This window comes from Pelodiscus sinensis, chromosome 2 (genome assembly GCF_052426305.1).
Source record: "Pelodiscus sinensis isolate ZL-2025 chromosome 2, ASM5242630v1, whole genome shotgun sequence".
Classification (NCBI taxonomy): domain Eukaryota; kingdom Metazoa; phylum Chordata; order Testudines; family Trionychidae; genus Pelodiscus; species Pelodiscus sinensis.
In genome coordinates, this window is record NC_143053.1 from 134138227 (window position 1) to 134162016 (window position 23790).

The 23790-nt window shown below is 43.4% G+C and overlaps 1 protein-coding gene and 1 pseudogene across 3 annotated transcripts in view; one reads left to right on the forward strand and one right to left on the reverse strand.

Annotated features, from left to right (window-relative positions):
* The window catches only part of ANKH (ANKH inorganic pyrophosphate transport regulator), a 176164-nt gene that overhangs the window by 144138 nt on the left and 8236 nt on the right, over positions 1-23790 (forward strand). The gene's annotated exons all lie outside the window — the stretch shown is intronic.
* LOC149525341 (uncharacterized) lies at positions 1918-8123 on the reverse strand (annotated as a pseudogene).

Below are 23790 nucleotides of genomic sequence, written 5' to 3' on the forward strand. Positions count from 1 at the left end.
TAGCACCCAGCTAATTAGAATAACTAAGTTTTGTTTCTACACTTGCACATGTCTTGATGCACATAAAAAATTATTCCACACTAAGGTGGAAGACTTCTGCACATGGATGGAAAAGATTAAAGAGAACACTGATGTAGACCTAATACAGGTGACCCCCGCACTTACAGCCTAATTGGTTCCTGGAGAACCGTCCTCAGTCGAACCCTTTTTTCCCATAGGCACAATGATGATAATGGGGGTTCTTTTCCTGGCCCACTTTTTGCCTCCTGGGAGTTGTTGTAGTCTGCAGCGCGAGCAGCTCCCAGACAGCAGTGTGAACTGCTCCCAGAGCCGGCTGGAGGCTGTGCCATGGAAAGACAGCAAGGTGTGCTGCTCCCAGAGCCAGCTGGGGGCTATGCTGGGGGAAGAGGGCAAGGCGCACTGCTCCCAGAGCTGGCTGGGGGCTGTGCCAGGGAAAGAGGGCAAGGCGCAATGCTCCCAGAGCTGGCTGGGGGCTGTGCCAGGGAAAGAGGGCAAGGCGCAATGCTCCCAGAGCTGGCGCGGGGCTGTGCCAGGGGAAAGCAGCAACTGGAATAAGGCAGTCGTAAATGCAGGGGGTTGTATGTCAAGTGGTCGTAAGTTGGGGTTCGCCTGTACCTGTAACTGGATGACAGCTTTACAGCCCAACATCTCGCTATCGTAGATGAGCCTCTGTTTCATATCAGCTCACGCTTCTGTTTAAATAGAATTACTTCATCAGCTTTTCAACTTACCATGAATTCCCCGCATGCTCTTCCAGTGTTCTCTTTGATAAGTCCAAAGCTATCACTTGCTTACTCACTGTAGAGACATTTAATTTATAGCTGATTTGAGTAAATCCTGTAACATTCCATCTTTTGTCCCATTTGTAGTCAGGAGTTTAGGAAAAATGCCTCAGTATTACTCATGCCAGCCTAACCGTTATCTTAGTTGCTCAGATTACTATTAGTAAGAGAGTTAATAAATCTTCATGTCTGAGATTTCCAGATGTTTAGACAGACACACACATATCTTCCCATCAAATCTGTCAAGGGAAGAGGGAGTTCTTTAAAACTGCAGTAAGATAGTTTGCTGTCTTGCTATGCATGTATTACTCCCTTAACACTGGGAGAATTCTGCACCCCAAAAAAAATTGTGCAAAATATTTTAAAAATCTGCAAATTTTATTAGACTAACTTTTATTTGTCAAAATAAAACTACATAATCACACCAGTTTAAATTATTATAGTAATTTATTTCAAAATACTTGCCAGCAAGCAAGCTGATGATAATGCAGACACACACAAAAATTCCCTCCGGAGTGGAGAGTTAAAGGAATCCCTATGATAACCCTGTTCCTGTTTCTCTGCTCTCTCCTGCCCCATAGTGTATCCAGGGGCCAGACATGCACAGCACTCTGCCCCGAGCCTGCTCAAAGACCTCCCTTGGCCCAAATACCCCCACTGCCTGCTCTCTTCCCCCCCCCCCCCCCCCGACCATACCATTGGCACACCCAGCCCGGACTCCCTCCCTGTACCTCTCAGACCCTAGGAAGGCTTGCAGCTGCTAGGAACCCTCCAATTTCCTTCACCGGCAGTGTCTTCTATGTGCTAGCAAGGCTCTGCCAGGTCTAGCTGCCCCTAGTGGTGGCCAGCAGGACCGCAGCCCATTTCAGGAGGAGAGGAGAATTCTGTATTCACAATATTAATTTCTAGGGATTTGGAGCAATCACATTTTTGAATTGCTCTGCTCCAGCTCCGCTCCAGCACCAATAGTGACTGCTCCAGCTCTGCTCTGTGCTCCAGCTCAAAGTAATTTTTAACTAAATAAAAAAGTGCATACTGTAATTTTGAAAAAACATTATTTTTATTCAGAGTTTTAAAACAATTTAAATGTCATCAACAATGATACAAACTAGAATCATTCATAATTCAATCTGTAAAAAATTATTGCAGCAATCAAGTTGTCTTTCATAGCTTGCTGCAGATCATTTAAAATTAACCTTAAAGCTGAAAACAGTCACTCTACACTAGCTTGAGTTGTTGGCATGCTCGAAGCAATTCTACAGGCAGCCTGAATGAGGTGTGGGTAGCTGTGAATGGCCTCAAAAACCGACTTAACTTTTAGTCTACCAATAGACTCCATCGCCTCACAATCTTCCCGAAAGTTTGTCTCGAATAATGCTTCATTACAATTATGAATCTCAGAAACTCGCCGGCATCTTTCTTGTTTATCCAATTCCTTTTCGAAGTCGTCATCTTCTGAAGAATTGATGCTTGAATTATCTTCATTTCCCTGTGATGGTTGAAGACATCTCAGGGATGGACGCTCGAACAAGTTCAGAGTGGAGATGGAAGTTTGAGAACAGTCTGCTATTTCTGAAGGATGTGAACTTTCCAAAACCGCAAATTCAATTGTTGATGACTCCTTTTGTTGTGTTTCATTTTCTTCAACCTCTTTCACCGGGTTCAAATGTAGCAATAGATTTTGTTTTCTGAGTCGTCGAGCAATATCAATTCCTTTGTCTTTGGTATTTCCCTGGAGGTAAGAAGAATCTGATACTGTGGGTCAACATAAACTCCAGCAAGGAAATGAGTATTGTCAAAAAGCTTCTCTTCGCGTTTCAGCATGGAGGATAGAATTTCTTCTGCAATTTGTCCACCATTTTCTTGCAAGAATTTTGACAGTTTTCACCATTCCTTCATTAAAACTCCCTGGGTTACATCGACAGATTCATGGTTGTTTAGTTTCACTTTGCCAAGAGGTCTCGCAGGTTCTTCACTTCATCCCATTCAGCTTTTCTTAACTTGAGTTCTCTTGTTGCAGCAGCAGCCACTTTTTCACAGTAAGATTGAAAAACGAAAAGCCGATCAATCATTGCAAATGTTGAACCCAAGCGAGTCACAGTATCCAATGACTGAGTGACCCTATGTAGATCAAGCAGAATACTTCGGGTTCGTAAGTTTGACAACAACTTGTCGAATTTTTGCTAGAAATTTCTTCACATGTTCTTTGTTCAGTCCATCCCAGATTGCCAACTGAAGAGTGTGAATACCACACCTCATCAGTTGGACTTTTGAGTCGTCCTCATGAAGCCATGTTGGAAGTATGAGGCTAGGGTCATTAACCCATTGCACAGCAGCATCCATGTTGAGTTCGATTTCATCCATTCCTTTAGTTCCTTCATCAGGCAAAATAGCTTCAGTTCTGTCCACATCCCTGTTCTCAGAGGTAGAAATGGTTTCATTGTCCTCACTGAAATTTTTGATGGCACACATCACGTTTGCTGCATTGTCAACACAGATGCTCAGCACTTGCATTTCACTGATCCCAAATTTTATAAAAATAGCTTTTACTTGACTTTTCACGTAGGAAGAATTGTGGCGCCCTTCAGTGTCAATTATGTCCAAGGTTTTTACCACAGCTTTATCTTTTCCTTCTTCGTAGTACTGAGCATTGATTGCAAGGAAATTTCTGTTTCCACAGGTCGCTGCATCCATTTTCAGGTGTAACAATTTTTGTCCAAAGCTTTCTTGAGCTCTTCGTGACCAGACTCAGCTGTGCTGACAACTAAATGACGAACCGCATCGTGCCCCGTCGAAACGCCAAGCTGCTGACCCATTTCACCTGCAATTTTTTTGAATCCTTTGTTCTTTAGCCTGAAGGTAGTGAGCGATGTTGAACTCAAGCAAACCATTTCTATCAGCCCTTCATGGAAAGTATTGGCATCCATGGTGACTGTAACCTTTGAGGACTTCAAATATGAGTCAAGTTTTGTTTGCTCAATTTTGGGTTTCTTTTCAGATGAAGCTTCGCAAAAAATCTTTTCTCCAGGAGTTTTCAAAGAGCCAGATGAGCATTGTTTAGTTGCATCAGCTTTCTGTTTTGCCTCATCTTCCTGGTCCTTTTTTGTAACCAGAGCTGCATAGTTTTCAGGATGGTTACGTTTTACATGCCGCCAAAGGTTGAAACTTTTCACGGCACTTCACTCGTCTTGAAGCTACATGGTTTGAGCTTGCCATTCACTTCCTTTTCCACCTTGCATATTGCCAGTTTCTTCTTTGCTTTTCCCAAAAGCCCAAATTTGGGCTTTTCAAATTCAAAAGTAAAGATGTTGTTGACATCCTTTTCCATAAATTGGCTATCAATCATAGGGGGCAGATTTGATTTTTTTTGTTGAAGCCATGGCCAAATCTTCTTGAGCTGCTACTGCGTCCAAATGTTTCTTGTTGTGATCTTTGAAAAGCAATGAACAAAAGCATTACATTTTTTTATAATGTACCTGCTTGTGATATCTTAACCACTTAAGGTACTTTGAATTTATTTTGGATTTTCTGGACAAAAAGGATCGCATTTTCTGTTTACACAAAATTATTATTAAAGTATATTTTAATATTTTAACATGTTTCTTGCAGTTTTAATGAAGTAAGAAGTATTTTTAATATACATAATTAATATAAATTGTTATTTATAAATTGCAAGTTCGTTTTTCTTATGAAATTTTGTGGTAAAAATATTTGAAATATTTTCCAAGTTTTTAATTAATATCTCAAAAATTCTTTAATATAGATATATCAATGAAATTTGGTATGTGCCATAGCATTAGTATGTGCTGTCGCTGTTCTACAACATTAATTGTTGGGAAGTAATGAGGTTACACGTTACAAGGTTGAAAATAAACACATACTAATCTAGCTATCTATTAATCTACGCGAGTACGTACTCGACTAACCTTGGCTCAAGTGTGGGAGCAGTCTGCAGTGTTGCCAGATGTCTGATAATTATCTGATTCTTTAATAAAACATATCTCCAAAAGACTTTGTAATTTTGTGTCTGTACATTAAATCTTGATTTCGGCCGAAGTGAGAATAACTGTGACCTATTACGTAAAGTGGTAAAGTAGATGTTAATATCAATTAATAGGGTATGCCGGATTAAAGATCTTAACTAGGTCACACAGAATACTGCGGGGTCTGGGCATGAAGGGGTGGAGGTGGGATACTTACGTGGATCTGTGCTGTCTCCTGTTCCCAGGCACCGCCCTCTCTCTTCCCTCAGCTATGGGAGGAGTGGGGGAAAGCCTCAGGAGAAGCAGCTCTGCGCACTGCCATTCCCTCCGCTGGGGCGGAGAGGGAACTACAACGTGCAGAGCCGCTGCCTCTTCCATACCTCACGTGTTCCTGGATTAGGGACACCTGGAGTATGGAGGTTCAAGTGTTTTAACTGTCACAGAAATCCAAGAATAGTAATAACAATAACTCCAACTCTGAGAGTTCAATGAGTGGAGTGAATTAGTATCTGGTCATCTAGGTGACCAGGTTGTGCACATACTGACCGAAAGTGAAGTCAGAGTGACATGCAAGTCCTAATAGGCCCTACACTCAGAGTGACAAGAGCTCCAAGGGGAGTCCTGGCCAGTTAGCTGGGATAAACTCCTGCCTTCTCCCTAGCAATTCCAATGCACCTGGCTACCACCAGAAGGAGAACTGAAAGAGCTGGAGATTCCCTTTCCTTAATACTAGCACCACATATTTCCTGGGTGTCCAGAAGCATTCTCCACTTAATCATTGCAGCTGAGAGAGAGGGATGAAACCTCTGATGAAGCAAGAACAATCCTAGGGTTCAATTTGATAGGATTTAAAAAAGTAAGGACAGCATTTTCAAATGAGGCTGGTGGATTGATGATAATATCAGTTTTTTGGCACCCTACTTAAAGAGACTTAATTTATATTGAGTGCTGAACACCCACCCTTTAAAAGTTGACTCGGGTTGGCCACTCAGAAATTACTAATCACTTTCACCTGAGGATATGTACTTATGTGGGCTGTAGTGGGGAAATTAAATGTAGTAAATGAAGGGGTAGTGAACAGCAGGGGCAGAGGGTGTACAAAAGTTCTTTGAACCACGGTGACAAAGTCCTAAGCAAACCAACTCACTACAAAGATAAACAAGTATTAAGATAGAACTTTTTACACTAAGGGTGATGATGCTCTGGAATTCTGAATGAAGATCAATGATTGTGTTAGTTGACTTAATGGAGACAGGCACCTCATGACTTGTAAATAGGGTAACTTTAATACATCAACAGAATCATGGCGTGATTTGCTGGTAAACAGTAGAATGATGATTTCTTACATTGCATTTCTAGAATGTTGTCGGTATAGTGTTGTTATAGAATCGTAGAGCTGGAAGAGGCCTCAGGAGGTTATCAAGTCCAGGCCCCTGCCCAAGGCAGGACCAATCCCAACTAAATCAACCCAGCCAGGGCTTTGTCAAGCCAAGACTTAAAAACCTCTAAGGATGGAGATTCCACCACCTCCTGAGGTAACGAATTCCAGTGCTTCACCACCCTCCTAGTGAAATAGTTTTTCCTAATATCCAACCTAGATCTCTCCCACTGTAACTTGAGACCGTTGCTCCTTGTTCTGTCATCTGTCACTACTGAGAACAGCCTTTCTCCGTCCCCTTTGGACCTCCCTTCAGGAAGTTGAAGGCTGCTATCAAATCCCCCCTCACTCTTCTCTCCTGCTGACTAAACAAACCCAAATCCCTCAGTCTCTCCTCATAGGTCATGCGCTCCAGCCCCCTAATCAGTTTGGTCGCCCTCTGCTGGAATTTCTCCAGTGCGTCCACATCCTTTCTATAGCGGGGGGCCCAGAACTGGACACAATACTCCAGGTGTGGCCTCACCAGAGCCAAATAAAGGGGAATAATCACTTCTCTAGATCTGCTGGCAATGCTGCTCCTAATGAAACCTAATATGCCATTAGCCTTCTTCTTGTGTCTTCTACTTTTACATGTCTTTGTAGTCACTAACCACATGCATCTGGGAGACAGGTCATCAAGCGTGGCTTCTAATAGATCAGTGGGTTTCAAACTTTTTGGCCCATGGCCCACCTGGCTCATTGCAAACCTTTCTGTGTAACACCAGTTGCTAACAGAAACTTGCCGTTAATTACATAGTAGCACCCGAGCCATTTTGCTAGTGTTGCAGCTAGGGAGAATGGTTTAATTTAACCAGTAAGAAAGGAAATATTAAATTATTAAACAGATTAAGCACTTAACTTTCTCATGTTATTTCACCAGACTTCATTTAAATAAAGTAAAATATGAATTTATGTTCAACACAAAAGGTTTCCATGTTTTCTTTATTTATGGCAGGAGTGCGGAACTTTTTTGTACCAGGGGCCACTAACCCACAGAAAAATCAGTCAGGGACCCCACAAATGAGAAGCAAAAAAACACCTCCAACTGAGACAGCTTACTCCTCTGGTACTCCAGCCTCAGGGGGCAAGAGGGATGGACAGAGAAGACTGAGATTCAGGACTTTTCATGGGCCAGATTTATTCTTCTGGGGTTTTGGAGTTAGTGGATTTTTTGATAAGGGTGAGAGTGCAGGAGGTGGAGTATAGGTGAGGGTGCAAGGTTTGGATGCAAGGTGGGGTGCAGGAGTGGGTATGGGTGCAAGGTCTGGGTGGGAGGTGGAGTTCAGGAGGGGATGAGGGTGCGAGGTCTGGGTGGGAGGTGGGGTGCAGGAGCAGGCTGGAAGTAGGGTGTCTGGGCAGGTGGGAGTGGGGAAGAGCAAGGGAAGGTACAGTGCGTGGCCAGGAGGAAGGGTGCAGCAGCAGGGTAGGGGTAATATGTTTGGCCCAAGAGGAGGGTGCAGGAGCTGGCAGAGGGCTGTGTGGAGAACAGGGTCTGGACACGAGGGGGCACTTGCTTGCTTTTGTGCCCCACACCTCTCCCAGGCATTGTCTCAGGCTATTCCCATTGGCTGGATTCTGGCCAATGGGAGTAGCAGGGAAAGCCTCTAATAAACATGTCACTGTGCTGCAGTTTCCCCAGCCAGGGAAGGTGGAGTGAGAACAGCAGCATGTGGAGTCGCTTCTGGCTCCGCTTCACTCAGCTTCTTTCCCATGAAGCAGATCTGGCAGGGAGGCTTAGGGCTCCTTCCTTCCCCTCCTCCTCTCCCCTTCCCCCCCCCACCCCCCCGGGGGGAAAGATAGCGAGGGCGTGATGCTGAATCCCCAACATGGGCTCCTTGCTGCGAGGAGAAGTAGGTGGAAGGGGAGACCTGAGCTCGAGCCAACTGCAGTTTGAGAACCACTGTAATAGATCTTTGCCATTTTTATAGCCCAATGCCTTGTAAGCAGCATTTACTGTCTTTAATTCATTTAATGAGATGGCACGACTCATTGGATGCAAAACATTAAGTACATATGGTTTGGTATTTAACATCACATGCTGGTATTCCAAGTACTTCATATTCTTTGTGCAATAAAGGCTGGAATGCGTTGTACAATCTGATTTAAGATTGTTTTAAGTAGGATAAATGGGTTAACAATACTATTAAAAACTAGCAGGAAACATGACAGCATACTTTGTGTAGAAATATTATTTCAAAATAGTTAGATTAACCATCTCTGTTTCTGCTAATCCTTAAAATTCTCAGATGATATACAGAATGGATAATTCTTGAAAAATCAAATTGTAAATACAGAAGCAAAGTAGTAGAGAGATTTTTTTTTTTGAATGTTGGAATTACTGCCGCGATGTTTGTGTAATAAAAATTACCTGGGAGATGAGCCAAATTTGCAACATTATAGTTCCAGCCTCTTATTTTCAATGACTGTGTTAGTTCACTGATGTAGGGTTATTTGAAAGTAAACTGCTTTAAATGGATTGCACTCGTGCAGTTAGAGCAAGCTTTTATGATTTTTATTTATTTATTACTTTAAAAAAGGCCTGGAGTACAACTAAAAGGAGTGTAATTTCTGTGTATTTTTAGAAATGCAAGTATAATTGTTTTGATTATGCAATGTTCAGAGTGCAGGCATAATTGAAATGCCTTTCTTCAGAAGGTCACTAAACATAATGAAGGATTTTTTTATATCCTGCTCTAGCCCCATCATCACCCTTTCTATACCACCGCATGATTCCTCCTCAATAATCTACTCATCCAGTCTAGTTTTAAATAGTATCAAGCAATGTTTCTTCCTCAGCTAATTTGGGACGCTCCTGTAGGTATCACCATTACAGAGTTAGCCATAATATTTAGTGTATTTTCCCTTTTTTCGTTCTTGAGAAGAATTACCCTTCCTTGTTCCACCTTAAATAGTTTCCCCCTCGATGGGAAGTGCAAGTCTTCAGAGTAGACACATGTGTTTGTCAGGGATAGGCAATACTTGCTTCCCGTGTCTACTTTATTCTCTGTTTTTAGTACCAAATAGAGTACAGCAGGAGGGAAGTCTGGCTAAATTAGAAACTGGGAGACAAGAGCAATGCAATACTGTTAATTCTAAGGATCCAAATACTCTGTTTAGTCTCTGTACCACTGCTATTCTATAAAGCTACATTGCAGAAATATTTCCCACTTGTTTAAAGAAGCAAAATGAAGGGATATGCGCAGTATCTACAACTGGGGCAGGCAATAATTTTTGATTGGAGGTCACCCCAAGAATTTGGAAAATGGTCAAGGGCTGCATTCTTCCATGTTAATAGAGGTGGGGGGGGGGGCTTGGATGGAGGCTAGGCGCAGAAGGGAGCTTGTAATAAGGGATTGGGGTGAAGGAGGGAGTTTGGGTGAAGGAGGCAGTTGTGACTTGGGGTAGGGGACTGCAGTGCAGGAAGGGGGTGCAGGGGTTTGTGTTGCGACCTAGGATAGGAGATCAGGGTGAAGGATCTGGGAGGGGATATGAGAGTAGGTGGGGGCAGAGAGTTTGGGTTATGTGGGGTCAGTGGGAAAAGTGTTGGGGTGCCAGAGGCAGGCTCTGGCAGGGAGAGTTACCTGCTTGACTTCCTGCCTGCTCTGCCCCAGCACTGGCTGCAGAGGCCATGTGGTTTTTGAACCGCTACAAGCCTGAGGAGAGGAGCTGGATGCTTTTCAAAACTGGTCAATGACATTGTGCTGGGGATGGGAGCAGCACATGAAGCACCACTCCTCCTTTCCCCAGGCTCACAGCTGTGAAAGAGAAACAGCTGTGACAGCCACTTTTCTGAGTGGTGGGGGAGGCACAGGACAAGCAGGGAGTCTGCCTAAGTCTCCCCGCTGCGTCTGTGGGCTGGATCCAACCCGTGGAGGGTATTTTGCTCAGGCCTGATCTACTGGCTGTGTTGCCAATACTTAGTGACATTCAGTGAGAGAGAGAAGTCAAAAGGTCAAACCTCAGCTACATACACAGTGAATTGATACATTTTACTTTGTGGAAAAAAAATTACATATTCCCTCTACCTTTCATTTTTTCCCTGTACCAGATCATTCTCAAGTATTTAGTGCATCACAGGAAAAACTAGGAATTGATCTATATCACGGCTCTGTAACTAAAAATGTACAGATGGATTAGAGGGCAGTTGGTTATGGACAAGAGGTCAAAAATTAAGGGGCGGCACAGAGAGCCAAATCATAACTTCTCACATAACACCTTAACCAGTCTGCTCAACTTGCCTATAACCTGACCCAGCACACTGACAAACCCAACCACAGTCTCCAAAAAGCAGCATTACAAAGTCAGAGAAACAAAATGAAATTAATATGGGTAAACTTTCTTTTGTGCCTTATTCAGGCAGAGCCTTAGTCAAACCTCATTATGCCAAGGAGATGCGAAGTTATACATTATTATTGGCATCTTTGTGGCATAATTTGTTTGTTGACTGCCAGAGCAAGCTCTGTGCTCTCACTGACCTACTTTTTGAAACATTCTGTCAACTCCAGGAAGGATCCAGTTCTAGAACAGTGCAACATGCAGAGAATCAGCTTGTTTTCACTCTGTTATTTTCCCCTCCTGTTCTGGACAGAGTAGCAGTTCTGAAAATAAAGTTTTGCTAAACATACTGACTCAAAAGGCTTTTTCCTTCACCACCACTTTTTGGTTTTGTCTACTTGCTGTTGTAAATATTAAGTATCAGGTTTCCATATGCCATCTCAAACACAGATGAAGTATTCCTGCCCAGTCAATAAGAAATTTGGCTATCTATGGTGAAATTGTCAAAATCCTAATTTTGAGAGTGGATGGTTGCACACTATCCATGTCTCTCTCTCACCTTTTTTCTGAAAACAGGGAGATTCTGTTTAGATCAGAGAGAGAAACATTGATATCTCATTGGCTTATTTTTTCATAAAAAAGTCCATAATATGTGTGTGAGTAGAACAAGAGGCAGATGGAGGATCAGACACTTTACATTGTAGTGTGTATCTGCTCAAGCATCATAATTGTGAGGGATGACAGGTGTGAATCCCATACATTACTGCTGAGCTGATTTGAAGGGTGAATTACAATATGCCAAACTTAGAAAACTTCAGGAGAATTATTTAGACATTTCAGTGTCTAAATTCTGACGTTCAGAGTTTTGAAAGAGACTTCAAGTGTCCACCACCTTTGTCTTATTCAAACTTTTATAAGAACCACCTAGATAAATATCCCGTTGTTTAAAAAGTCATACACAGCATTCATACTTCTCTTTCACACATTAGTGAATTAGTTCAGCAATAATCACAAAGCAGAGGAAGCCTGTGCTGTAGCATCATTCTTGACAATGTTAATACTAACAGAAATAAAGTTACTATACAGCTGCTGGAACCAGGTTTTGTTCTGCCAGTAACCTTCCTCCTATGTGGCAGTATGGTATTAGCAAAGTCAGAGAAGGATAAGAATCTGTGCATATGAAAACCACTACTTTGGAAGGAAAAGTTATATTGCTACAGAGCATTCCTGCATTGGCACCCTGTGCCTTTGGTTCCCTCTACTGCTTGAAATTTTTTGTATTTGACAGTTATTTTTTCCTTAGCTCAGCACTTAGTGAAGAGAGATTCTGAGGATACTCAGCTCTATGTGCAAACTTTTTGCAGGGAATTCATCCATTAATATCAAGTATTGTCTCCATGACTGTTTGCCATATTGTAGATGAACATAGATGCGCTGGGATTTTATTCTGGTCTTTCTGTTGCAAACATGCATGTTTCTTGATTTATTCTACATATTTCTGATATGGCCAAAGCTACCAATATTCTGCCTCATTGAAATGTACAGGCAGTCCCCGACTTACGGAAGTCGGGGCGAGAAAGCCCCGTTCGTAAGCTGCTCCGGTGCCCCTGGTCTGCTGGAGACCGTCTCCAGCAGACCAGGGGCACCGGGCGGGTTCCCGCGCTTCCGAGGCTTTGCCAGAGCAAAGCCTCGGAAGCGCGGGAACCGCTGCTGCTGCCACTTGGGTGCCGGTGCCTGTGGTCTGCTGGGGACCGTCCCCAGCAGACCACAGGCACCGGGACCCAAGCGGCAGCAGCGGGCGGGTTCCTGCGCTTCTGAGGCTTTGCCAGAGCAAAGCCTCAGAAGCGCGGGAACCCCCGCTGCTGCCGCATGAGACCCGGTGCCTGTGGTCTGCTGGGGACGGTCCCCAGCAGACCACAGGCACCCAGACTGGAGCGGCAGCAGCGGCGGTTCCCCGCGCCTCTGAGGCTTTGCTCTGGCAAAGCCTCAGAGGCGCGGGACCCCCCGCGGCTGCGACTTCAGTCCGGGTGCCTGTGGTCTGCCCCGCTGCCGCTGCGGCTCTGCTCCCCGTGTCCCTGGTCTGCTGGGGGGGGGGGCGCAGCTAGTGTGCTCCCCCCCCCCCAGCAGACCAGGCTTTTGTTTTGGACTCTGGGGCAGAGCAGCTGGGGCGCTGCCGATTGGTCCTGCAGCGCCCCGTGGGCACTACTGGACCAACCCGGCAGCACCCCAGCTGCTCTGCCCCAGGTCCTGATTCAGCCGCTGCTGGTCAGTTTCAGCAGCGGCTGAATCAGGACGTCTGGGGCAGAGCAGATGGGGTGCTGCTGGGTTGGTCCAGTAGCACCCCAGCTGCTCTGCCCCAGGCGTCCCCAAGTCAGCTTCTGCTGAAACTGACCAGCGCTGACTACAGGAAGCCCCAGGCAGAGTTGCTCTGCCCCGGGCTTCCTGGAATCAGCTGCTGATCAGTTTCAGCAGCAGCTGACTTGGGGACGCCTGGGGTTCTTAAGTTGATTCTGTATGTAAGTCAGAACTGGCGGTCAGTTTCAGCAGTGTCTGAATCTGGACGCCAGTTCCGACTTACATACAGATTCAACTTAAGAACAAACCTACAGTCCCTATCTTGTACGTAACCCGGGGACTGCCTGTATTTCAAAACATAACACAAGATTTAGAGGAACCCTTTGCCCTTCAGTTCATAGAAGACTTGACCCATAAAGTACTGGATTGACTTAAACACACCTTCTCTTAATATTTTAAAACTTTTAATGTTGGGCTTTGATTTGAGATCTTTGGAACCTCTTCCTGATGCGTATTTATGCTACGATTCTAACAACATGTTTCATGTCAGTCACCTTTGATGTGATAGCACCTAGAGTTTGAAATGTATTGGTCTGTGACAATGTGCAAAATGATTATCAGCTTTGCTAAATTAGTACCGTCCCATTGTTATCTTCATATTTAGAGCCCTTTCCATTTGAAGAAGCTGTGTGTGACAATACCTTATAAAATGATGGTTATTAACCTTATTAGGGGTAATTGTGCAGTACCATGAGCACTTTAGCAGGCAGTAGGAATTGTTTTTAATATTGGTGTAATTGTACAGCTATGCATAAGGTTGCATCAGTGTTACTAATTACAGGGTGAAATGGATTCAGAATATTTGGCTTAATGACAGCAAATATGAATAATGTTGTAGTACTAAAGGTGCATTATTGTTCAACATAGTTTTTACTTGAAATTTCAATCTATGTAATACAATCTATTTATTTCCACTTTAAAATAGGTGTTTATAAGATATTACCCATAAGCCACATCACCCCATTAGCATTTGAAGAAGGCTTAAAGTTTCAAAGGTCTTTCAAGCTGGCTGCTGCACGCTGGCTTTATAGCTGACAAGAAAAATAAACATTTATCTAAGATTACAGTGCTCTGTGGATATCTTGCATAAATGGATATCAGACTTAAGGGTCATATTCAGACCTTCATATGTACGCAAGTTAGAGCAAGAAACACATCTTAGTGGCTGACAGATTCTGCAACTAGAACATCCTTTTAAAAAAAAGCTTCAGGGGGTAGCCGAGTTAGTCTGTACCGGAAAGACAACAAATGGTCTGGTAGCACTTTAAAGACTAACAAAACATGTAGGTGGCAACATGTGCTTTCGTGGGCACAGCCCACTTCTTCAGATGACCGGAATCATCTCCAGTCATCTGAAGAAGTGGGCTGTGCCCACGAAAGTGCATGATACCATCTACATGTTTTGTTAGTCTTTAAAGTGCTACCAGACCGTTTGTTGTTTTTTCCTTTAAAAAAAAAAAGTCTCATCCTCTCTGCTCTTCAGTATCTCTTTCATGTGGATGTCAACTTCTTGAAAGGGAATTGAATGACCTGAAATTTATCTTATGTGAAAGAGAGACCATTTAGTAATCTAGCCAATAGGAAACTGGCCATATATTATTTTATACCCCTTCTGAATAACACAGTTACCCAAGCAAAATATAAAACTCAAGGACATCTTGTGGAGTTGTTGCACTCTTCAGATGATTTGAGTTCCTTAATCTGTTTTAGTTTATATATAATTGGTTTATTCTATACACATGTAGAATAAGACCGAACAAGAAAATACTGACACTTTACAACTTCGTCATGCAGTCATTCCAGACTTCCCCCAAGTGTATCAAGTACAACTTGCCTCCCCTTTTGTTAGAATGCTATATCCAACTACTTTTTTAGGTCAAGAGAGATTTAAGGCCTGACAAAGAGGATTAATTTTTAGAATGAGCATCATAATCTGAACACGTCAGCAGTCTGTATTTGCTAGACACAAAACTCTGGAAATCTAATTTAATCTAATCTTTTGATGGCTGTTTCCTGTGAAATAAGATGACATTAGGCTCTATTGATGCAATGGAAAGACAATAACAAGGATATGCTGTGATGGAGTGCATATACTGTCAAATGTTATTTTGGCTTGTGCTCCAAATTAGAAAACATGAATGACATGGGTCATGCAAATGTTTGACAAATGCTGAGTCATGTTGTACCGTTGTCAGATGGCTGAGGATTTTCTGATTGGAGATTACAATATAGCTCAGTTTATAACTACTGTACTTGTACTTTGCCATTTCCAGAAAAATTCTCTTTTGTGGCTTTTGTTTATCTATAGATGTACAAAAGTAAGCCCCACATACACCTGGCAGTTATCTTGGTTAGGTTTTCACAATAACTTATTAATTAAGGGGTCTTTTGGGTCAAGTAACCTCTGCTGGCACATTCTAAGTAGATTATAAGAGGTGGGACCTATAGGCTGTGTGTGCTAGAAGTTCTTGGAAACCAGTGACTTTGCTCATCCAGGCTCTAAAATGAAATCTCAGCAATATTTTTGTACTGGAGTTTTCATTCATCAGTGTTTAAATTGCAGGTCAAATGCATGTACTGTGTCTGAAGTTACATCTACACTGTGGTGCTATTCTGGGATACTTCCAGTATTCTGAAGTAGCGCTTTTTACTTCTTGACAGCATTCCTTTTATTTCAAAAACGTAATAGTAATAATGGGCACGCTATTCTGACATCCTGGTAAACCTCATTCCATGAAGATTAAGGGACTTGTCGGAATAGCACTCTATTTTGAAATAAGCTTGAAATAAGGTACGCAATGTGCATTGTTCAAATTGCATTGTTTATTTCAGGCTAGTGCCGCTGTGTAGATGCACCTTGAGAGAATGGATTAGTTTGAGCACTTGTAGTTCGAGATTTTCTCTGCTGTAAAGTGGGGGAGGTGAGGGAAGGGCGAGGTGCTCCAAGCTTAGTGGCAGAAGGGAATTGGGCCTCTCCAGGATAAAAGGCTGCTCTCCTCCCTACAGAGGAAAATAATGGAATGCCTGCTTAGACGTGTTTGTAAATGTGTTTCTTTTAGTGTGGTGGAAGAGCGCTCACTCCTTGGGCCTGCCCGGAGGCCTACCTTGATAATACTGATAAGTAGTGCTTTTTCTTTTCTTTTTTTTTTTTTTAAAAAGGTGCTGGTACTCCAAGGGAAAAATTGTTGAGCTCTGACTGGAGGTGCCGGTACTGTGTACCGGGCAGTACCATCACAAAAAAAGCACTTCTGATAAGCAAACAGATGGGCAAGATAAATGCTGTCAGAGTGGCCCTGCTACCACCAGAGTAGGAGGTGCTAAGTCTGGTGGGAGGGAGGAAGTGCCTTGTCACACTTGATCTTGATGTCAGGACTGGGGTTGTTGGTACAGTGAATCATCTCAGGGCAAGATGTAGCACCCCTAAAATGAAGAATGTAGTGAGGGCGCCAATGCAAGCCAAAGCAGTACAAGACACTTCCAGGATCCAGATGGCCACCCAACGTGTTGGTGCAGCTACTGTAGGAAAAGTATCAACTGCTGATGAGCCAAACAGCCTAGGATCAAATCACCCTGCAGGAGGTCTTGAACCAGCTCAAGTCCGTGACTACTCTGACACATAATTTCTAAGGGCCAACAGTTACCTACAAGAAATGATGGTGGAAGGTGATATGGAGTCATACCTTCTCACCTTTGAAAGAATGGTCCTGCATGAAGCCTGGCTCCTAGACCAATGAGCTAACATCTTCTCTTCTTTCCTGTGTGGAGAAGCCTAGAAGACCTACTAGGACATGGCAGCAGAAGCCGCTACAGATTACTCACAGTTGAAGGCTGAGATACTGGTAAGGAGGTCCAAGTTGATGGGTCCTGGAGATTCCACAAGTAGAGGCACCCAGAACAGCAAAGCACAGAGTGCATCACTCTTTGACCTGATCCATCTAACAGGGAAGTGGGTGTGCCCCAAGATCCACAGCACAGAGGTGATTATAGAAGTCTTAGTGTAGGACAGGCTCATGAGAGGACTTTCATAGAATCATAGAACTGGAAGAGACCTCAGAAGGTCATCAAGTCCAGCCCCCTGCTCTAGGCAGGACCAATTCCAGCTAAATCAACCCGGCCAGGGCTTTGTCAAGCCGAGACTTAAACACCTCTAAGGATGGAGACTCCACTACTTCCCTAGGTAACCCATTCCAGTGCTTCACCACCCTCCTAGTGAAATAGTTTTTCCTAATATCCAACCTGGACCTCTCCCACCACAACTTGAGACCATTGCTCCTTGTTCTGCCATCTCTCACTACTAAGAACAGCCTCTCTCCATCCTCTTTGGAACCTCCCTTCAGGAAGTTGAAGGCTGCTATCAAATCCCCCCTCACTCTTCGCTTCTGCAGACTAAACAGACCCAAGTCCCTCAGCCTCTCTCATAAGCCATATGCTCCAGCCCCCTAATCATTTTGATTGCCCTCCGCTGGACCCTCTCCAATGCGTCCACATCCTTTTTGTAGTGGGAGGCCCAGAACTGGACACAATACTCCAGATGCGGCCTCACCAAAGCCGAATAAAGGGGAATGATGACATCTCTGGATCTGCTGGCAATGCTCCTCTTAATGCAACCTAACATGCCATTAGCCTTCTTGGCTACAAGGGCACACTGTTGACTCATATCTAGCTTCTCATCCACTGTAACCCCCAGGTCCTTTTCTGCAGAACTACTACTTAATCGGTTGGTCCCCAGCTTGTAACTATGCTTGGGATTCTTCCGTCCCAAGTGCAGGACTCTACACTTGTCCTTGTTGAACCTCATCAGATTTCTTGTGGCCCAATCCTCCAATTTGTCTAAGTCATTCTGTACCCTATCTCTGCCCTTAAGGGTATCTACCTCTCCCCCCAGCTTAGTGTCATCCGCAAACTTGCTGAGGGTGCAATCCATCCCCTCATCAAGATCATTAATAAATATAGTGAACAAAACCAGTTCTAGAACCGAACCTTGGGGCACTCCGCTAGAAACCGACCGCCATCCTGACATCGAGCCATTGATCACTACCCGCTGGGCCCGGCCTTCTAGCCATCTTTCTATCCATCTTACCGTCCATTTATCCAATGCACAATCCCTTAACTTGCTGGCAAGAATATTGTGGGAGTCCGTATCAAAAGCCTTGCTAAAGTCAAGGTATATAACATCCACTGACTTCCCCATGTCCACCAAGCCAGTTACCTCATCATAGAAGCTAATCAGATTGGTCAGGCATGACTTGCCCTTCGTGAATCCATGCTGACTATTCCTAATCACTTTCCTCTCGTCCAAGTGCCTCAATATGGATTCCTTAAGGATCCCTTCCATGATTTTTCCAGGAACCGAGGTAAGACTGACCGGCCTATAGTTCCCTGGATCATCCTTCTTCCCTTTTTTGAAGATGGGCACTACATTTGCCTTTTTCCAGTCATCCGGGATTTCTCCCGATCTCCACGACTTTTCAAAGATAATAGCCAAAGGCTCCACAATGACATTTGCCAACTCCCTCATTACCCTCGGATGCACTAAGTCCGGACCCATGGATTTATGTACGTTTAGCTTTTCTAAATAGTTCCTAACCTGTTCTTTACCCACCACGGGCTGTCCATCTTCATCCCATCTTGCATCACTTCGCGCAGAAGTCCAGGAGTCGTCCCTGTCCGTGAATACAGAGGCAAAGAAAGCATTGAGTACTTCAGCTTTCCCCACATCATCTGTCACTAGGTTACCTCCTTCATCCATTAGGTGCCGCACACCCTCTCTGATCACCTTCTTCTTGTTAACATGCCTGTAGAAACCTTTCTTGTTATCCTTCACATCCTTAGCCAGTCGCAATTCCATTTGCGCTTTCGCCTTCCTGATAACCCCCCGGCATTCTCGAGCTATACCTTTAAACTCCTCCCTGTTCATTTGTCCAAGTTTCCACTCTTTGTAAGCTTCCTTTTTGTGCTTAAGTTCACCAAGGATTTCCCCTGTAAGCCAGTCCGGTCTCCTACCATGTTTGCCTCTCTTGCTACGCGTCGGGATGGTTTCTTTCTGTGCCTTCAATAAGGCTTCTTTAAAATACTGCCAGCTGTCCTGGACTCCTTTCCCCTTCATGTTAACATCCCAGGGGATTCTGCCCATCAGATCTCGGAGGGAGTCAAAATCTGCTTTTTTGAAGTCCAAGGTGTGTATTTTACTACTCTCTTTTCTTCCTTTGGTCAGGATCCTGAAATCTACCATCTCATGATCACTGCTTCCCAGGTTGTCACCCACCTCTACTTCCCCGATTAGTTCCTCCCTGTTTGTGAGCAGAAGGTCAAGCTGCGCACGGCCCCTGGTCGGATCCTTCAGCACCGGTGTCAAGAAGTTATCCCCAACATTCTCCAAAAACTTCCTGGATTGCCTGTGTACTGCCGTATAGGTTTCCCAGCAGATGTCAGGGTGATTCAAGTCCCCCACGAGAACCAGGGCCTGCGATCTGGAAGCTTCGCTCAGTTGTCCGTAGAAAGCCTCATCTACCTCATCCACCTGATTCAGTGGCCTGTAGCAAACACCAACCACAACATCAGTGCTGTTGTTTGCTCCTTTAAACTTAACCCATAGACTCTCAACAGGTTTTTCTCCCTCTTTATACTGGAGTTCAGAGCAATCGTAGTGTTCTCTTACATATAGTGCAGCTCCTCCTTCTTTTCTCCCCTGCCTGTTGTTCCTGAACAGTCTATACCCTTCCATGACAGCACTCCAGTCATGCGAGTCATCCCACCAAGTCTCTGTTATCCCAATTAAATCATATTTCTTGGTCTGGGCCAGGGCCTCCAGTTCTTCCTGTTTGTTGCCCAGGCTTTTCGCATTAGTGTACAAACACTTCAGGTAACCAGTTGATTGTCCTACAAGTTTGTCCTACGGTTCACCGGATCTACAAGGGAAGAGTAAGCCAAAATGACCCTTCCTCTTCTGATGATTTAATTGCCTTTATAGAACTTTCAAGGAACTTTCTCAGGTTACTGGGGAAGAGATTTGCTGGATTAAGAGACAAGACTCCACGCGGAAGGCCCAGACGTGTAGAATTATAATGGGGAGGAAAGATTTTGAAGAACAGCAAAAGGACTTCATGAACTTGACAGAAAGGGTCTTGGAGTAAGACTCAATGGCCAACCAATAGTAGGATGTCCTGAGCAGGATAGAGATGTTATGTCTGTGGAGGATGAGGATATGTAGCTGCCCCATGTCTTAACATTAAGGCACCCATGCAGTGCAGCCTGACTTATTGTGAAGATCCATGTGGCTTGATTACCCTTTTAGAAGTCATGATGTCCCCACATATATAGACAGCCAGTTCAGATGAATGGTATAGAGACCGTTTCATAAGTGGACTCGGGAAGTGCCGTCACATTAGTCTCAGGGAAATTAGTGTGGTGAAACCAGCTTTCTCAGGCCAAATGCACTGGAATAACCTATGTACCTGTGGCTGTCAATTACTATCTGGCTATCTCTAAACAATTTGAAGTTCAGGAGAGCACAACAAACATAATCGTGGAGATGGTCCCTGCACACCCATATCCAGTCCTCCAGAGGATGACACTTACCAGCATTTGGAAACCTACTTCTGGTGGATGAGTCAGCAGAGAGTAGCGATCCCAGGATTGATACTGTGGCCCCAGTAGATAGCCCTCTCCCAATTTTCTCTGAATTAGCCCAGGACTTTTCTCGGCAACTAGGTAGCCCCTAGAAAGCAAGGTGAGAAAGGAAGATGAACAAAAGATTGAGGACCAGGCCCAGAACCAAAAGGCCGCACTTGTAGGTAAGCCGTCTTATCCAACTGGTGGAGGAGGGTAGACTTAGATTGTTAACAAGCCTGAAGCTAGACCCAGTTCCACTGAGACCAGTCCTAGAGATGAAATAGAAATAGATCCCTATGAATTTGAATATGTTGGGTTCCTATTTAAGAAATTTGGCAGAAGAACTGCAGCCAATAATCCAGAACAAGCCAATGATCCACTGTAGCACAATGTTAGAAAGAGATAGTTGAGGTGAAGGAAATCCCAGTTGAGGGGAAAACCAAAGTTCAGGGCCATATTTCATGGGACCTTTCAAAAGGACCTCTTGTAGTCCAAATACAAGAAGGAGAGGTAGAGCATCTTCTTCCACAATTTAATATGGCAAAGTTTGTTTCTTTGTTTTTTGGCCAGGAGTTTATGTGGAGATCTGATGGTATTGTGCTTAGTGCTCAAAATGCTAATTACATGGCTCTCAACCACTATCCCGTTATTGAAGTCATATTAAAAAGGATAGCCATAGACTCGATAGGCCCACTGGAGAAGATGGCTCAGTCCTATCAGAATGTGTTTGTTATTCTGAACTATTCCACCCGATATTCAGAAGCCATACTCCTACGAGATACCATGTCCCAGATTATAGTTGATTTCAAATTTCCTCTGACTGAGATAACCAAAGAAATCTTGATGGCTCAAGGAACCCCCTTTGTGTCAAAACTGATAAAAGGCATGTGCAGTGCTCCACGTATCAGTGAACCTCAATCTACCATCCACAGATGGACGGCCTCATTGAACATTTTAATAGGACACTGAAGAACGTGATAAGGAAATAGATGAGGCAGGATGGAAAAAATGGAATACTTTCCAGTCTTTCCTGATGTTTGCTATCAGGGAGGTTCCCCGGATTTCTACAGAGTTTTCCCCTTTGCTCTGCTATATGGTCAACACCCTTGTGATACAATGGACATTACCAAGGATGACTGGGAAGAACACTACAACCAGAGGAGGAACATCATTGAGCATGTGATGCAGATATGGAACCAAATAGCCTAAATCACCCCCCATAGTGTGGAAACATATAGAAATAGCACAAGAGACCTAACAGACCAATTAAAATCACTGAGCCAAGTTTCAGAAATCCCAAACAGGAGATTGTGTGATGGTGCTTGTCTCCACAGTTGAAAGCAACCTCCTGGCCACGTGGCATGGGCCACATGAAGTAATAAAAGCCATTGGGTATGTTGACTATAAAATTCCACAACCTGAACACCAAGAAGCAAGAGCAAATCTACCACATCTAGCCATTGAAACCCTCGCAAGAGAGCGGGGAAAGGTATTGCCCTTTGTTTTGTATTTTGTAAATTGGGGGGGGGAGTGTTTGGAGGAGAGCTCCTTGGGCTGTCCCATTGGTGGCGTTGGCAATATTGTTAAATAAACAGAGCGGGAACACACACATTGTCCAGAATAGACTCATAGACTTTAAGGTCAGAAGGGACCATTATGATCATCTAGTCTGACCCCATGCACAATGCAGGCCACAGAATCTCACCCACCCCCTTCTAGAATAATCCTCTCAGCAATATCTCAGATATTGAAGCCTTCAAATAGTTTGAAGACCCCAATAGGATTGGTTTACCCCAGGTCCCACCACTACCAGAGGGCGAAGTGCTACGTCTAGCCAGACGGAGGAAGTGCCTTGCCATAATACCTACCGTAAGATGATAAAAATTCATGCTGTTGCTTGATCTCCACAAAGGTATTACTCCATTAATAATAAGCTCTCAGCCTAAACAAGTTTCACTCTGTGCTTAGTGATTCATGTCATCTCTATGCATACATCTGTTATGCTGATTGACAGTCACCATACACATTTTTTAAGCTCATTGACTAATAAAGACATGGTCAGAAAAAGTCACGTCATAGCTGTAATAGACACATTGGGGAAGAAGTTTGTGTAATGTCCTACAATGATTTAAGTCTCCAGCTGTTGTTTCTGTTTAAAATGTAAGATCTATAAGGAAGGGACTGTTTTCCTCTGTGTTCTACATGCTGCTTGGCCCACTGTAGGTATGTAGCAAATCTAATAAACGTTACCCTTGGTTTTGCAAAGCTAAAAATCTAGGAAGCTAGCTTGCATGGTAGGACGTTATTAGTAAAGAAGCTTCAGTTCCTTGTAGCTTTACTGCTTTCAGCCCTCATCCTGCAAACACTTAAGTTCATGTTCAAATATACTGCTATGAGTAGTCCATTTAACTTTTCCACCGTGAATTGATTTCAGGTGAATTTCTCATGGTTGTTATGTAAACATACACCTGACCGTATGCAGCGTAGGGCTTATAGTCCTGATCCTGCTCTCATTTTAGTCAATAAAAAATTTCCATTAACTTTAGTGGGAGCAAAACTGGACCCTGAGTGTAGTATTTTTGAACAATACAGTAATTCTGGAACTAAAGAAAAAATGATTTTTCTCCTTTTAGCCACATTAAGATACAATTTGAGATACTTTTGGTGAAAGAATGAGCTGCTGTTTGATGATAGCTTTGTTTTGTGCAACTAATGTGCAAGTGCCACTATTCAGTGTAAGAAATGATGTACCAATCTTGTAAGAACAGCATTACAACACTAATATGCAATACAAGAATGATGAAGTTAATTCATTCTAATTTGTTAAATTCATAGGAATAGTTTTTGTTTGATGTCTTAGATGTGTTCCTGAGCTCTGGAACAAAGATCTGGCATTGAAGTTACAGTCAGGTTGTCACTTTTGAATACAGGGATGACAGATTTTCCAAACGATTAAAAATGTATGACTGAAAAATTCCTGTTTCATTTAGAAAGTAGAAATTGTTCTCTATATCTTTAGGGAATTATGTTGCTATAAATCTTTGAAGGTGTTAGGATAGATTGCATTTGCTTAATTTTTCTAGAATGCTTCAGTTTTAGCTAGAGGTTATACTGCTATTAAAAATTACAGCTTTTGTCATCTGCAAAATTCAGCTGGTTTTAAAGTATGTTCTTTTACCATGAAAGGAGAAAAACTGCTTGCCATGAGTAGTGAGTTTGATTGAGAGAACTTTTACTGGAGAAAATTGAATTTATTTCAATCTTTTATCATGTCATACTTTTTATTTCTTTTTTAAACATAATACAATTACTGTAACTTTTAAAGGAATATTTGAGGAAAAAGTTA